Here is a 13,968-nt window from a genome sequence, read left to right as displayed (position 1 = left end):
ATCTAATTTTTACTAAATGTATAAAAACGTGTTCCGTCTAAGTCTGAGTGAAGCGTAAAAAGAAGAACTGTTATAACTTATCGTGACGACACACGGGCGATTCAAGAGGACAATGGCTATATAAAAGAGCGCTCAATGGACATGAAACGGACATAAAAATCTACCCTCATTGTAGTACTAAGCTTAAGGTACGATATATGTTTTAATTATAATAAATATTTGTTCTGGGAATACTGAATCATTTAGCAGTGCTCATTCCTATTATCTCCTCAGTATTATTTTCATTTTAATTATGCATTTTGCTAATATTACAGACACCAAGATCAGCAGTCCAATGTGCGTGTTACATTGATAAAAAGAAAACTGTTTTATCGTCTTCTTGCATCAGCTTTAATATTTAATTTCCCTTTTGTGTGATGTTACAGTTGTTCTTGCGCCCTTAAGAACTTTCTGGTCCCTTAGGAAATTGTTTTGTCATAACAATAACTTGACGACCCTGTATGGCGTATCTACGATCATGAAGTAATTAGAAAGACGATAATGCAATTTCTTAATCAATAGCAAGCTAGCTGTAACTGCTTCAGGCCACGCGAAACTATCATTAATTCCTGGGTATTCATGCTATTGCCAGTCACGATATTTAAAAAAAATTGCTATGAACTGCCTGTGTTATGCGTAATATACAAATAGAAATACGATAGCAGATCACCAGGAGTTTGTTCTTGCAGTAATTTATTTATTTATTTTATTTTGTGCTCTCATGTTATCGCCAGTCTGATTAAAATATTTGCCCTTATCTCGACTTTAATACATGTAAAGAAGAACGAATTACATCTCTGTGCAAAGTAGGCCAATGCCATATCTTTCTGTCAAGATCTTTGTTACAAGCAACAGTTGTAAAGCGCTTGCTGGATGCCGGAAAAGTCTCGCTGTCAGAGTGTAAATTAATATAGTTTGTGTGGAAGTGTGTGTAGTGATATAACAACTGGACATCAAAATGGAGGCAGACAGATGAACACTAACCGAAACAGGCCGCCTATACTGTCGCAGTAATTAAAAAACTAAATTTACATCCATATCGGCAGATAAGCTATAGTCATGGCGATACATTAAAGTGTGTTCCATCTTTTTGTCATAGAACCAGCACCCAGCATTATGCTAGCAATAGTGATGTAACTTCCTGAAACCATCTGAACATGAATGTGGAAAGGTTCTAAGACTGGTTCATGGAATAAAACATAATTATTCAAAAAAGTGACTGGTTGCAGTTTTGTATATCTTATTTACATTTAATACACAGTCACGGTTCTAAAATATCCGTAATGGATAAGCATTTTCTACTCTGAGTCTGAGGGTACGTAGTTGAGGGCCACCATTAATTTTTATTTGAAAGCCCGCAACCTTCAGTAGCTTCACGCATATTTGAAACGCAAACATCAGTAGTTTAATATCGCTGAGCCAGTACCCACTTATTTATTAATTCCTTTAGTACCAATCACACGTATTCGGAAAATGCTGAAGAAACGAAGTCTGTTGCACTCTCGGTTCAAAAGATCACGCACACATTAGCACAGGAAAAAGTTAGTGGAGATTCATTCGGCAGTAAAAAGATCGATAAGCGTAGCACACAAATCTGCCATCGTCATTCCTTAGCAAAGGATCTAACCGAAAACCAGAGAAAATTAGGGTCTTACGTAAAATCGTTATGCGCGCCTAAGACCTCTATCTACTCATTAGTTGACCAATCTGGTGCGACAGAAAGGGAAAGTCGAAGTTCTCAACAACGCAATTAAGAAATCGTTCACGGATGAGAGTCATACAGGCATACTGTCCTTTGACCATCTCTCATACTCCAATATGGAGGACATACTCCTAGCAATAGGCATCTCTGGCGATGAGGAACAACTGGAAAAGTTGAGAACAAACAGTCCAGATAGAATGCCATTTTGGTTTTACAAACAGTAAGTTATGGCACTGGCCCCTTACTTAACTTGCGCTTACCGCGAATCTGCTGCCCAGCGCAAAACCCCAACCCACTGGGAAAAAGCATAGGAGATACTTGTATATAAGAATGGTAAAAGAACAGACCCACCCAATTACTGACCACTATCCATCACACTCGAGTGCTGCAGAGTTCTTGAACATATTTTCAGTTCGAGTATAATAAATTTCCTTGAGAAGGGGAAGCTTCTCACCAAAAATCACCACTGTTTTAAAAAGCCTTGCTCCTGCAAAACTCAGATTGCCCTTTTCTCACGTGATGTTCTGCAAACCATGGATGAAGGTCAAGAGGCAAATTCCATATTCCTAGGTTTACGAAAAGAGTTAGGCACTGTGCCACACTTTTGACATGGGTACGAGCACACGGAATGGGTTACCTGATATCTAACTGGCTTCAAGGCTTCTTAAGTAATACTATGTTGTCTATGATGCCGAGTGTTCATCACAGAAAAAGATATTATCAGGAGAGCCCCAGAGAAGTCTGACAGAACCACTATTATAGTCTATATACATAAATGGACTGAAGATCAGGGTGGGCAGATATCTGCAGCTCTTTGCTGATGATGATGTTGTGGTGTACGATCAGGTCTCGAAGTTGAGTGACTGTGCGAGGATACAAGATGACAATATTTCTAGTTCCTGTGATGAATATCAGGAAGCTCTAAATGTAAAAAAATGTAAGTTAATGAAAGCCACTAGGAAAAAATTCGTGATGTCCGAATACTGCCTCAGTAGCGTGCTACTCGACACAGCCACGTCAGTTACATAACCAGGCGTGAAGTTGCAGCTTTACTGCATCGTTAAATGATGACGGCGTCTTCTTGGGTAAAATATTCCGGAGGTTAGATAGTCCCCCATTCGGATCTCCGGGCGGGGACTACTCAGGAGGACGTCGTTATCAGGAGAAACAAAACTGGCGTTCTACGGATCGGAGCGTGGAATGTCAGATGCCTCAATCGGACAGGTAGGTTAGAAAATTTAAAAAGGGAAATGGATAGGTTAAATTTAGATATAGTGGGGATTAGGGGAATTCGGTGGCAGGAGGAACAAGACTTCTGGTCAGGTGAATACAGGAGTAATGCGGGAATAGGTTTAATAATGAGTGAAAAAATACGAGAGCGGATAAGCTACTACGAAGGACGTAGTGAACGCATTATTGTAGCCCAGATAGACATGAAGCCCACGCCTACCACAGTAGTACAATTTTGTATGTCAACTAGCAGACGGTGAAGAGATTGAAGAAATAAATGATAACATAAAAAAAATATTCAGATAGTTAAGGGAGACGAAAGTTTAATAGTCATGTGCGACTGGAACTCGATATTATGGAAATGAAGAGAAGGAAAAGTAGTAGGTGAATATGGTCTGGAGGTAAGGAACGAAAGAGGAAGCTGCCTGGTAGAATTACGCGCAGGGCATAACATAATCATAGCTAACACTTGGTTCAAGAATCGAGGAAGAAGGCTGTATAGGTAGATATAGATTATATAACGGTAAGACAGAGCTTTATGAACCATTTCCAAGGGCAGATGCGGACTCTGACCACAATTTATTGGTTATGAACTGTAGATTAAAAGTGAAGAAACTGCGAAATGTTAGGAATTTAAGGAGATGGGACCTGGATAAACTGAAATACCCAGAGGTAGAGAATTTTGGAGGGAGCATTAGGGAACGATTGACAAGAATGGGGGAAAGAAATACAGCAGAAGAAGAATGGGTAGCTTTCAGATATGAAAAAATGAAGGCAGCAGAGGATCAAGTAGGTAAAAAGACGAGGGCTAATAGAAATACTTGGGTAACAGAAGAGATATTGAATTTAATTGATGAAAGGAGAATATATAAAAATGCAGTAAATGAAGCAGGCGAAAAGGAAGACAAACGTATCAAAAGTGAGATCGTCAGGAAGCGCAAAACCTCTCAGCAAGAATGGCTAGAGGCACATTTCACAAGGAGTAAGGTAGATTCTGCCCATAGAAAAATTAATTAGACCTTTGCAGAAAAAAGAACAATCTGTATAAATATCAAGAACTCAAATGGAAAACCAGTCCTAAGCAGAGAAGGGAAAGCAGAAAGGTGAAAGGAATATACAGGGTAATTAAAGGTGTATATAAGTGCTTTTAAAGCTTTGTAGTACATACGACATTCACCTTACAATTATAAATAATACACCAAATAAAAGAGAAACACAAACAGTTTTTCTTACAATTATTCAGTGTGAACACCGATCACACATTGAGTCGATAGGCCAGTTGTTCCGAAACTTTGATCGATGCGTCAGGAGTAACTGTTGCAATAACACTGTTTCTAAAGTCGGATAGATCAGCTGGTATCGGAGGCACATACACATGATCGCGTCAGATCGTGTGTGAACGTGGAGGTCATGCATAAAATGCTGTGTCTACCGGCACCTTGCGCCCGATCCACCGGTCAGATACAACGTCGTTTAACCAGTCGCGTACTGAGTTCTGTCAGTGATGCGGCACACCATCTTGCTCCCAAATAAAGATGTGTTGTTCAGCTTATTCCCACTGAGGCACGGGAAGCTGTAGCACATCAAGAAATGAAACATCAGTTACAGTTGAGTCACAGAAAAAGAAAGGCCCATCAACTTTCCGTGGGAATATTTCTTGGGGCTAAGCGTGAAAGACTCGCACACCGCCAACACGTTATTCAGTCACTCTTTGTCATGCCATACTCTTCCCATTGCGCAGAGGTATACAAACAAAGCTGTTTGACTTGCTCTATCATCTGGTGTATTATTTACAATTGCTGAAAGTAATAAATACTACAACGCCTTAAAACCAAGATGTTGATTTTGGAACACCCTGTATAGAGTATCTACACAAGGGCGATGTACTGAACGCAGTATTATGGACATGGAAGAGGACGTACATGAGTATGAAATGGGAGTTTTGATACTGCGTGAAGAGTTTGACAGAGCACTGAAAGACCTAAGTCAAATAAAGGCCACAAGAGTTGACACCAATCCATTAGGACCACTGATAGTGTTGGGGATGCCAGCCATGACAAAACTCTACCATCTGGTGAGCAAGATGTATGAAACAGGCGACATACCATCAGAATTCAGGAAGAACATATTAATTCCAATCCCAAAGGGAGAAGGTGTCGACAGGTCTGTAAATTATCGAATTATCAGTTTAATAAGTCGTGGCTGAAAAATACTGACACGAATTCTTTACAGAGAAATGGAAAAATTGGTAGAAGCAGACCTCGAGGAAGATCAGTTTGCCGGCGAAGGTAGCCGAGCGGTTCTAGGCGCTTCATTACGGAACCGCGCGACTGCTACGGTCGCAGGTTTCAATCAAGCCTCGGGCATGGGTGTGTGTGATGGCCTTAGGTTAGTTAGGTTTAAGTAGTACTACGTTCTAGGGGACTGATGACCTCAGATGTTAAGTACCATAGTGCTCAGAGCCATTTGAACCATTTGAAGATCAGTTGGATTCCATACAAATGTTGGAACACGTGAGGCAATACTAACCCTACGACGTACCTTATAATGTAGATTAAGGAAAGGCAAACCTATGTTTCTAGCATTTGTAGATTTAGAGAAAGCTTTTGATAATGTTAACTGAAATACTCTTTCAAATTATGAAGGTGGCAGGGGAAAAATACAGGGCGCGAAAGTCTATTTACAGTTTGTAGAGAAATCAAACAGCAGTTATGAGAGTCGAGGGGCATGAAAGGGAAGCAGTGGTTGAGAAGGTAGTAAGACAGTGTTGTAGCCTATCCTCGATCTTATTCAATCTATATATTGACCAAGCAGTAAAGGAAATAAAAGAAAAATTAGGAGTAGGGATTAAAATCCATGGAGAAAAAATACGATCTTCGTGGTTTGCTGGCGACACTGTAACTCTGTCAGAGACAGCGAAGGACCTGGAAGAACAGCAGAACGGAATGGACAGTGTCTTGGCAGGAGGATATAAGATGATCATCAACAAAAGCAAAACGAGGATAATGGAATGTAGTCGGACTAAGTCAGATGATGCTGACAGAAGTAGATTAGGAAATGCGACGCTTAGTAAATGAGTTTTGCTGTTTGGGAAGCAAAATAACTCATGATGCTCGAAGTAGGGAGGATATAAAATGTACACTGGCTATGGCAAGGAAAGCGTTTCCGAAGAAAAGAAATTTGTTAATATCGAGTATAGATGTAAGTGTCAGGAAGTCTTTGCAGAAATCATTTGTATGGAGTGTAGCCGTGTATGGAAGTGAAACATGGACGATAAATAGGGTGGACAAAAAAAGAGTAGAAGCTTCCGAAATGTGGTGCTACGGAAGAATACTGCGGATTAGATGATTAGATCACGGAACTAATTAGAAGGTGCTCAATAGAATTGGCGAGACGAAGAATTTGTGACACACCTTGACTAGAAGGATGGATCGGTTGGTAGGACTCGTTCTGAGGCATCAAGGGATCACCAATTCAGTTTTGGAGGGAAGCGTGGAGGGTAAAAATCCTAGAGGGAGTAGAAGAGATGAATACACTAAGCAGATTCAGAAGGATGTAGGTTGCTATAGTTACTGGAGATGAAGAGGCTTGCACGGGATAGGGTAGCATGGAGAGCTGCATCAAACCAGTCTCTGGACTGAAGACCACAACAACAACGCTGCAACGCGATTTGAAATTGAACGAGCATGAGAGGATTGTAATAGGGAAGGCGAAATATCGACTCCGGGTTATTTGGGAGCATTTTAATAAAGTGTGGTTCATCTGTAGAGTAGACACCACATAGGACACTGGTGCATCCAATTCTTAAGTATTGTTCGAGTGTTTGGTATAGGCAGCAGGTGGATTAAAAGAAGACATCGAAGCTATTAAGAGGCGGGCTGATCGATTAATTACAGATAGGGTCGAATAACACGTAAGTGTTACCGAGATTCTTCGGAAACTGGAATGGAATCCGTGGAGAGAAAACGACGTTCTTTTCTAGGAAGGCTATTGAGGAAATGTAGAGAACCGGGATATGAAGCTGACTGCAGAACGACGCTACAGCTGCCAATGTACATTTCGCGTAAGGACCACGAAGATAATAGAAATTAAGGGTCGTATTAAGGCACATAGACAACCGTTTTTCTCTCGCTGTATTTGCGAGTGGAACAGAAAAGAGACTGGCTGGTAGTAATAGTAAGGGGCACTCTCCGTCGCGCACCGTACAGTAGTTTACGGCATGTGTGTATAGAGACAGAACCGAAACAGCTGCATATTTTGTGGAGGATATTCAAGAGACGTTAGAAGTAGTGGCGCTGGAAATTTCGGATATTCAGAACATGCAAAAGCGCTCCGTCTTCAACCCAAGAGTGGCCTACCGGGACCATACGACCGCCGTGTCATCCTCAGGGGAGGATACAGATAGGAGGGGCGTGGGGTCAGCACACCGCTCTCCCGGTCATTATGACGGGGTATTCTTGACCGAATCCGCTACTATTCAGTCGAGTAGCTCCTCATTTGGTATCACGAGGCTGAGTGCACCCAGAAAAATGGCAGCAGCGCATGGCGGCTGGATGGTTACCCATCCAAGTGCCGGCCACGCCCAACAGCGCTTAACTTCGGTGATCTCACGGGAATCGGTGTATCCACTGCAGCAAGGCCGTTGCCATTCAGAACATGAGAGTCCCAAAATTGAATCTCAGATCTGAACATCTGTAATACTTTTGAGAAAAATATATTTTGATTCTTAAAAATGTCACATACAAGATAAAATCGTTTCCGGTTGCAAATACTTCATCGAATCATTGTTTTCAAGACCGAATATTGTAAAACCAAAAGTGTAAACGTCGGCTTACCGCTTCCCACTCACTTCACTACTTACCAGTAACCAGTAAAACGATGTGCTAAAATGAGACTGAATGAGGTATAAAGTTTTGTGTAGTGCCACGTTGTGTGGCACCACATTCTGCAATTATCCTTAATTTATGAACATTGTACGTAGTATTCATACGGAAGTGAACATGGTTTACAAATTATTTATACGAAATTTATGTCTTCGCTTCAACTCAACATAAATTTCGTATAAATAATTTGTAAACCATGTTCACTTCCGTATGAATACTATGTACACTCATGTTCATAAATTAAGGATAATTGCAGAATGTGGTGCCACACAACGTGGCACTACACAAAACTGGCGCTAATAGTATAGGCACATAGGGAACACATCCAACACAGATGTGTAAGTCCATGGTATTGGTGATAAGTTGAGAAAACCGTCCCGAAACACATGTGCTACAGAACGCCACTGTTTCCTGCGCATGTACCCCGACATCAGTATGGGATATGATCACCATGCGCACCTACACAGGCCACACAATGGGTTGGCATACTCTGGATCAGGTGGTCGAGCAGCTGCTGGGGTATAGCCTCCCATTCTTGCACCAGTTCCTGTCCGATCTCCTGAAGTGTCGTAGGGGTTTGTAGACGTGCAGCGATACGTCGACTGAGAGCATCCCAGACGTGCTCGATGGAGTTTAGGTCTGGAGAACAGGCAGACCACTCCATTTGCCTTATATATTCTGTTTCAAGGTACTCCTCCACGATGGCAGCCCGGTGGGGCGTACGTTATCATACATCAGGACGAAGGGGGGCCCATTGCACCTCTGAAAAGGCGGACATACAAGTGTAAAAAGACGTCCCGATACACCTGACCTGTTGATGCTCCTCTGTCAAAGACATGCAGGGGTGTACGTGCACCAATCATAATCCCACCCCACACCATCAAACCACAACAGGTCCCTTTAGAGGACGTTAAGGGGCTGGTATCCGGTTCCTGGTTCACGCCAGATGAAAACCCGGCGAGAGTCACTGTTCAGACTATACCTGCAATCGTCCGTGAACATAATCTCTGACCACTGTTCCAATGGCCATGTACTGTGTCTTGACACCAGGCTTTGCGGGCTCCCAGGGGTCAGTGGAATGCACCTTGCAGGTCTCTGGGCGAATAAACCATGTCTGTTCAGTCGTCTGGAGACTGTGTGTATGGAGAAAAATGTTCCAGTGGCTGCGGTAAGGTCCTGAGCAAGGCTACCTGCAGTACTCCGCGGCCGTCTGCTGGCACTGATGGTGAGGTATCGGTCTTCTAGTGGTGCTGTACACTGTGGACGTCCCGTATTGAAGCGCCTGGATGCGTTTCCAGTCTGCTGGAATCGCGTTGCAATAACCCTGAGGTCACACTTTGTGGCACACGGAGGGCTGTGCTACGACCTGCTGTGTTTGACCAGCCTCCAGTTGCCCTAGTATTCTACCCCTCACAAAGTTATCAGTATGTGTTCTTTGAGCTATTTTCAACACGCAGTCACCATGAGCGCGTCTGAAAACGTCTGCACACTTACTCGCTGCACCGTACTCTTGACATGCAGCAACACACCTCTGCATATGTGGACTGCTGCCAGCGCCACCGTGCGACGACCGCAGGTGAAATGCACCGCACGGTCATACCCCGAGGTGATTTAAACCCGCAAACCGCCCACCAGAGCGTTGTTTCACCATGTATCAGCATTATCCTTAATTTATGAGCATGACTGTAATTTCATATTTTACAACATGTGAATGAGGCAGTAGGAATATTTATACAGCTGAAGTGAAATAAAAGTGTTGATCTGTTATGTATCCAGCAACAAATTTCCCTTCAATCATTGATCTACATCTCCATCCGTACTCTCCAAGCCAGTGTGAAGTGCATCGCGGAGGGTACTTCCTATTCCTCCATTTATTAACGTCTCTCCTGTTCCATTCACGTACGCAGTGTAGGATGAGTGATTGGTTAAACGCAAGTGTAATTAGTATAATTTTAGCCTCGTGATCCCTGCGGTAACCATACGTAGGAGTTGTGGTGTGTTCCTACATTCATCACTCAAGAGTTACTTCTTGAATCTGTCTATCATGGCCTCATTTTCATCTATTTTCGCGAGTCGGCCTGTTTTGTGAACATCTCTGTGACTCTCCATCGCAGATCATAAAACCCTGTGACAATTCGTGCTGCCCTTCTCTGTATACGTTTTATCCCCTCTGTTAGCCCTATATGGTAGGATTACGACACACTTGGGTACTATTCCTGGATATGTAGCACAAGCGATTACTCTAGTGGTCCGCTAATGAACCGAAGTCTGCCACCTGCTTTAACTACGATTAAGTCTATGTGACTATTCGATTTCACATCCCTAAAAATTGTTGCATCTAGATATTTGATTAAGTGCACCGAGTCCAACAGTGTTTTTACTGAGATTTTAGTCATAGCATCTGTTCCGGTGTATCGACAAGCGCCGGCACGAAGACGAAGGTCGCAAGAGCAAAGAGGGCGGTGAGGCGACGTCAGTCAGTAGCCCGGACTGCAGCCCGACAGGAGCGCCCTCTACCCGAAGAGAATATAAGCGCCGCTCCTGCCAACCTCGGCCAGACAGCATTAGGACAGTAGGACAGTATACGCACTGTACCAGGAGAACACTATGATATGCTTTGTCTGTTTGTTGCATTTGTGTTGTTCAAGATGCCCAACTCGCCTCTCCCGCCTCCACCCCCCCCCCCCCCCCACCCTCACCCCCTCCTGCTCAGGCACCACAGCGGCAAGCTTAAGATGCGACACAACTAATGCAGATGTTTCAATTCCTGACGCAACACATCTCCAGCAGCTACTGGCCAACACTGCATGCCCAACGTAACAATCACTGCCTACTAAAGCTGCTATATCACCTTTCCGACAGTTTCGTGACCTAATGGAAGAATGGCTCGAGCGGTTGTCCCAGTTCGAAGTCCATACCCTCGCTCACAATCCACCAGATCGGTTAGAGCGTCAGTGAGAGAGCACCTCGATTTCCTGCTGTCAATAAGGCGAGTACACCGTTCGTTTGTTAAATATTTTTTTTGAGCTTCAAACAGGAGCGACTTATTTTCAGTTGTCTGTGTAGTTACTAGTTTACTTTTGTAATTTCTTGTGTGTCTGAGTGATTACTAGGCACAACCTTTTATTTTAATGACAGTGTAACGTGGCCGAGCGATTCTAGGCACTTTAGCCCAGAACTGCACTGCTGCTACGGTCGCAGGTTCGAATCCTGCCTCAGGCATGGATGTGTGTGATGTCCTTAGGTTAGTTAGGCTTAAGTAGTTCTACGTCTAGGGGACTGATGATCTCATATGTTTAGTCTCATAGTGCTTAGATCCATTTGAACTATATGAACAGTGTAGCGCACAGTACTGCTGTTGTTATCGACCCTTGTATCGACCCTAGTATCGTACAGTCTTTTCTTTATTTTGGTCAGAGCAGCTCAGTGTCGGTTAGACCATCAGTGAGAGAGCAGCTTGAGTTTCTGCTGCTAATAAGGCGAGTACACAGTTCGTTTGTTACATATTTTACACGAGCTTTAAACAGGACCGATTTCAGTAATGGATAGGAACTGTGATTGCTGTGTGCAAATGCGAGATGAGTTGGTGACCCTTCGCTTACAGCTCCAGGTGGTGTTGGCTTCTGTCAGACAGCCTGAGGCTGCTCCCTAGGGTAATCACTGTGAGGGGTCGGAAGTGGAGATGGGAGGGTTGTCGAGCATGTCCCACGTGTCCCCCGATCGGTCCACTGCTGTGACCGTCCCAGGCACTGCCTGTACTGAGTTTGAACACTCACTTGTGGTCGAGTAGGAGATCATTCCAAAGTCTGGCAGGCAGATCATAGGGCCTCCCTGGTTCGTTTGACGAACAGGTTTCGGGCGTTATCTGTGGCTCACGAAGTCTCTGGGCTGGATGCAGTCGTCCACCCTGTTCGAGAGGAAGCTTCTCGGGCCACATGATCTGGGCATTCAATGACGGTAGGTTTTCTGATAGTTAGGAGCTCCAACATTAAGCGCGTAATGAGTCCCCTTAGGAACATGGCTGCCATGGAGGGGAAGGAAGCCAGTGTGCATACTGGGGGTAGTCATTCCGGATGTGGAAGGGTGTTTCCTGATGCCATGAAGAGTACAGAGTGCAACCAACTGTAGATGATGGCTCCTATCAGTACCAATTACGTGTGTCGCTTCGGATCGGAGGAGACTCTCTCTGGTTTCGGGCGACTAGCGGGCTGCCAGTCTTGCTTGTGAGACTATGGCAAATTTTACCATCTGCAGCACTGTCGATAGAACCGACTGAGTTCCTTTCGTGCGGAGCCTAGTGGAGGGTCTGAATCAGAAGCTTAGGGGATTCTGAGACCGTGTAGACAGCAGATTCCTTGACTTGCGCAATCAGGTGGTGGGTTTCCGGGTTCCGCTTAATAGATCAGGCAGGAGTCCCACTACACACAGGAAGCGGCTACACGGGTAGCGGGGGCTATGTGGAAGGGATTGGTCAGTTTTTTAGGTTAGAGGGTCTCACGAAACCACAGACAGAACGTCCATCTAAAAGAGGGCAGGTAAAACACAGTACTCGTAGACACGATTGGTATTGGAGTTGTATATTGTAGTAGCTGTGTTGCGAAAGAACCAGAGCCCCAAGCCCTAATAGAAAGCCCTGAAGCTCAAAGAGTTATAGATTCTAAAATCTGGCGAAAGCCGGAAATAAGTTCAACCGAAATTTTTTCCAACGACCTAACAGTGTTCAGAAAGGATAGATTAAATACAGTTGGTGGAGGAATATTTATTGCTGTCGAAAGTAGTTTACCTTGTAGTGAAATTGAAGTAGATAGTTCCTCCCAAATAGTATGGGACTACCGCACTGAACTATTAATATGATGGTTTTATCGACCCTCCGACTCAGAAAATATGGTTGCTGAACAGTTCAAAGAAAACTTGAGTCTAATTTCAAATAGGTACCGCAATCATACAGTTATAGTCGTTGGTGACTTCAGTCTACCCTCGATACGATGGAAAAATTATACGTTTAAAGCCGGCGGCAGGCATAAAACGTCATCCGAAATTGTACTGAATGCTTTCTCAGAAAATTATTTTGAACAATTAGTACATGAGACCACTCGAAGCGTAACTGGTTGCGAAAGCATTCTTTACCTCTTAGCACCAAATAATCCTGGACAAATGGGGAGTATCACGACAGTTACCGGGATTAGTGACCACGAGACAGTTGCTGCTAGGCTGAAAACCGTAACACCCATCAACATCAAAAAGAAACGCAAAGCATACCTGTTTAAGAGAGCTGATAAAAAGGTTCTTAACACCCTTTTTAAGAGACAGTCTCAACTCCTTCCGATCTGATGACGTAAGCGTGGAAAAGATGTGGAATGATTTCAAGGAGATATTATCGATGGCAATATATATATATATATATATATATATATATATATATATATATATATATATACACGAGTATATTAGTAAGTGATGGTACTGATCGCCCATGGTACACAAAATGGGTCAGATCGCTGTTTCAGGAGCAACGAAAAAAAGCATGCCAAATGTAAAAGAACTAAAAAACGCAAAATCCCCAAGATGGGCAAAGTTTTGCATAAGTTCGAAATACAGCACGTGCTTCAATGCGAGACGCTTTTAGTTATTTCCAAAACGACACTGGGCTCCGAATCTGGCAGAAAACCCAAAGAGATTCTGATCGTATATCAACCACACCAGTGGCAAGACGCAATCAATACCTTCACTACGCGATAACAACGGTGAAGTCACTGATGACAGTGCCAGTAAAGCAAAATTATTAAACATGGTTTTCCGAAACTCCTTCACCAAAATAGACGAAGTAAATATTCCTGAATTCCAATCAAGAACAACTGCCAAGATGAGAAACATAGAAGTAGATATCCTCGGTGTAGCAAAGCAGCTTATATGACCTAACAACGGCGAGGCCTCCGGTCCAGATTGTATACCAGTCAGGTTCCCTTCAGAGTGTGCTGATACAAAAGCTCCATATTTAGGAATATTATACAACCGCTCGCTCACAGAAAGATCGGCACATAAAAGCTGAAAAATTTCTCAAGTCACACCAATACCCAAAAAGGGAAATAGGAGTAATCCGCTGAATTACAGGCC

Source organism: Schistocerca americana, chromosome 7 (assembly GCF_021461395.2).
Source record: "Schistocerca americana isolate TAMUIC-IGC-003095 chromosome 7, iqSchAmer2.1, whole genome shotgun sequence".
NCBI lineage: Eukaryota > Metazoa > Arthropoda > Insecta > Orthoptera > Acrididae > Schistocerca > Schistocerca americana.
The sequence above is the reverse complement of the archived record's forward strand: the minus strand, read 5'-3'. Positions refer to the sequence as shown.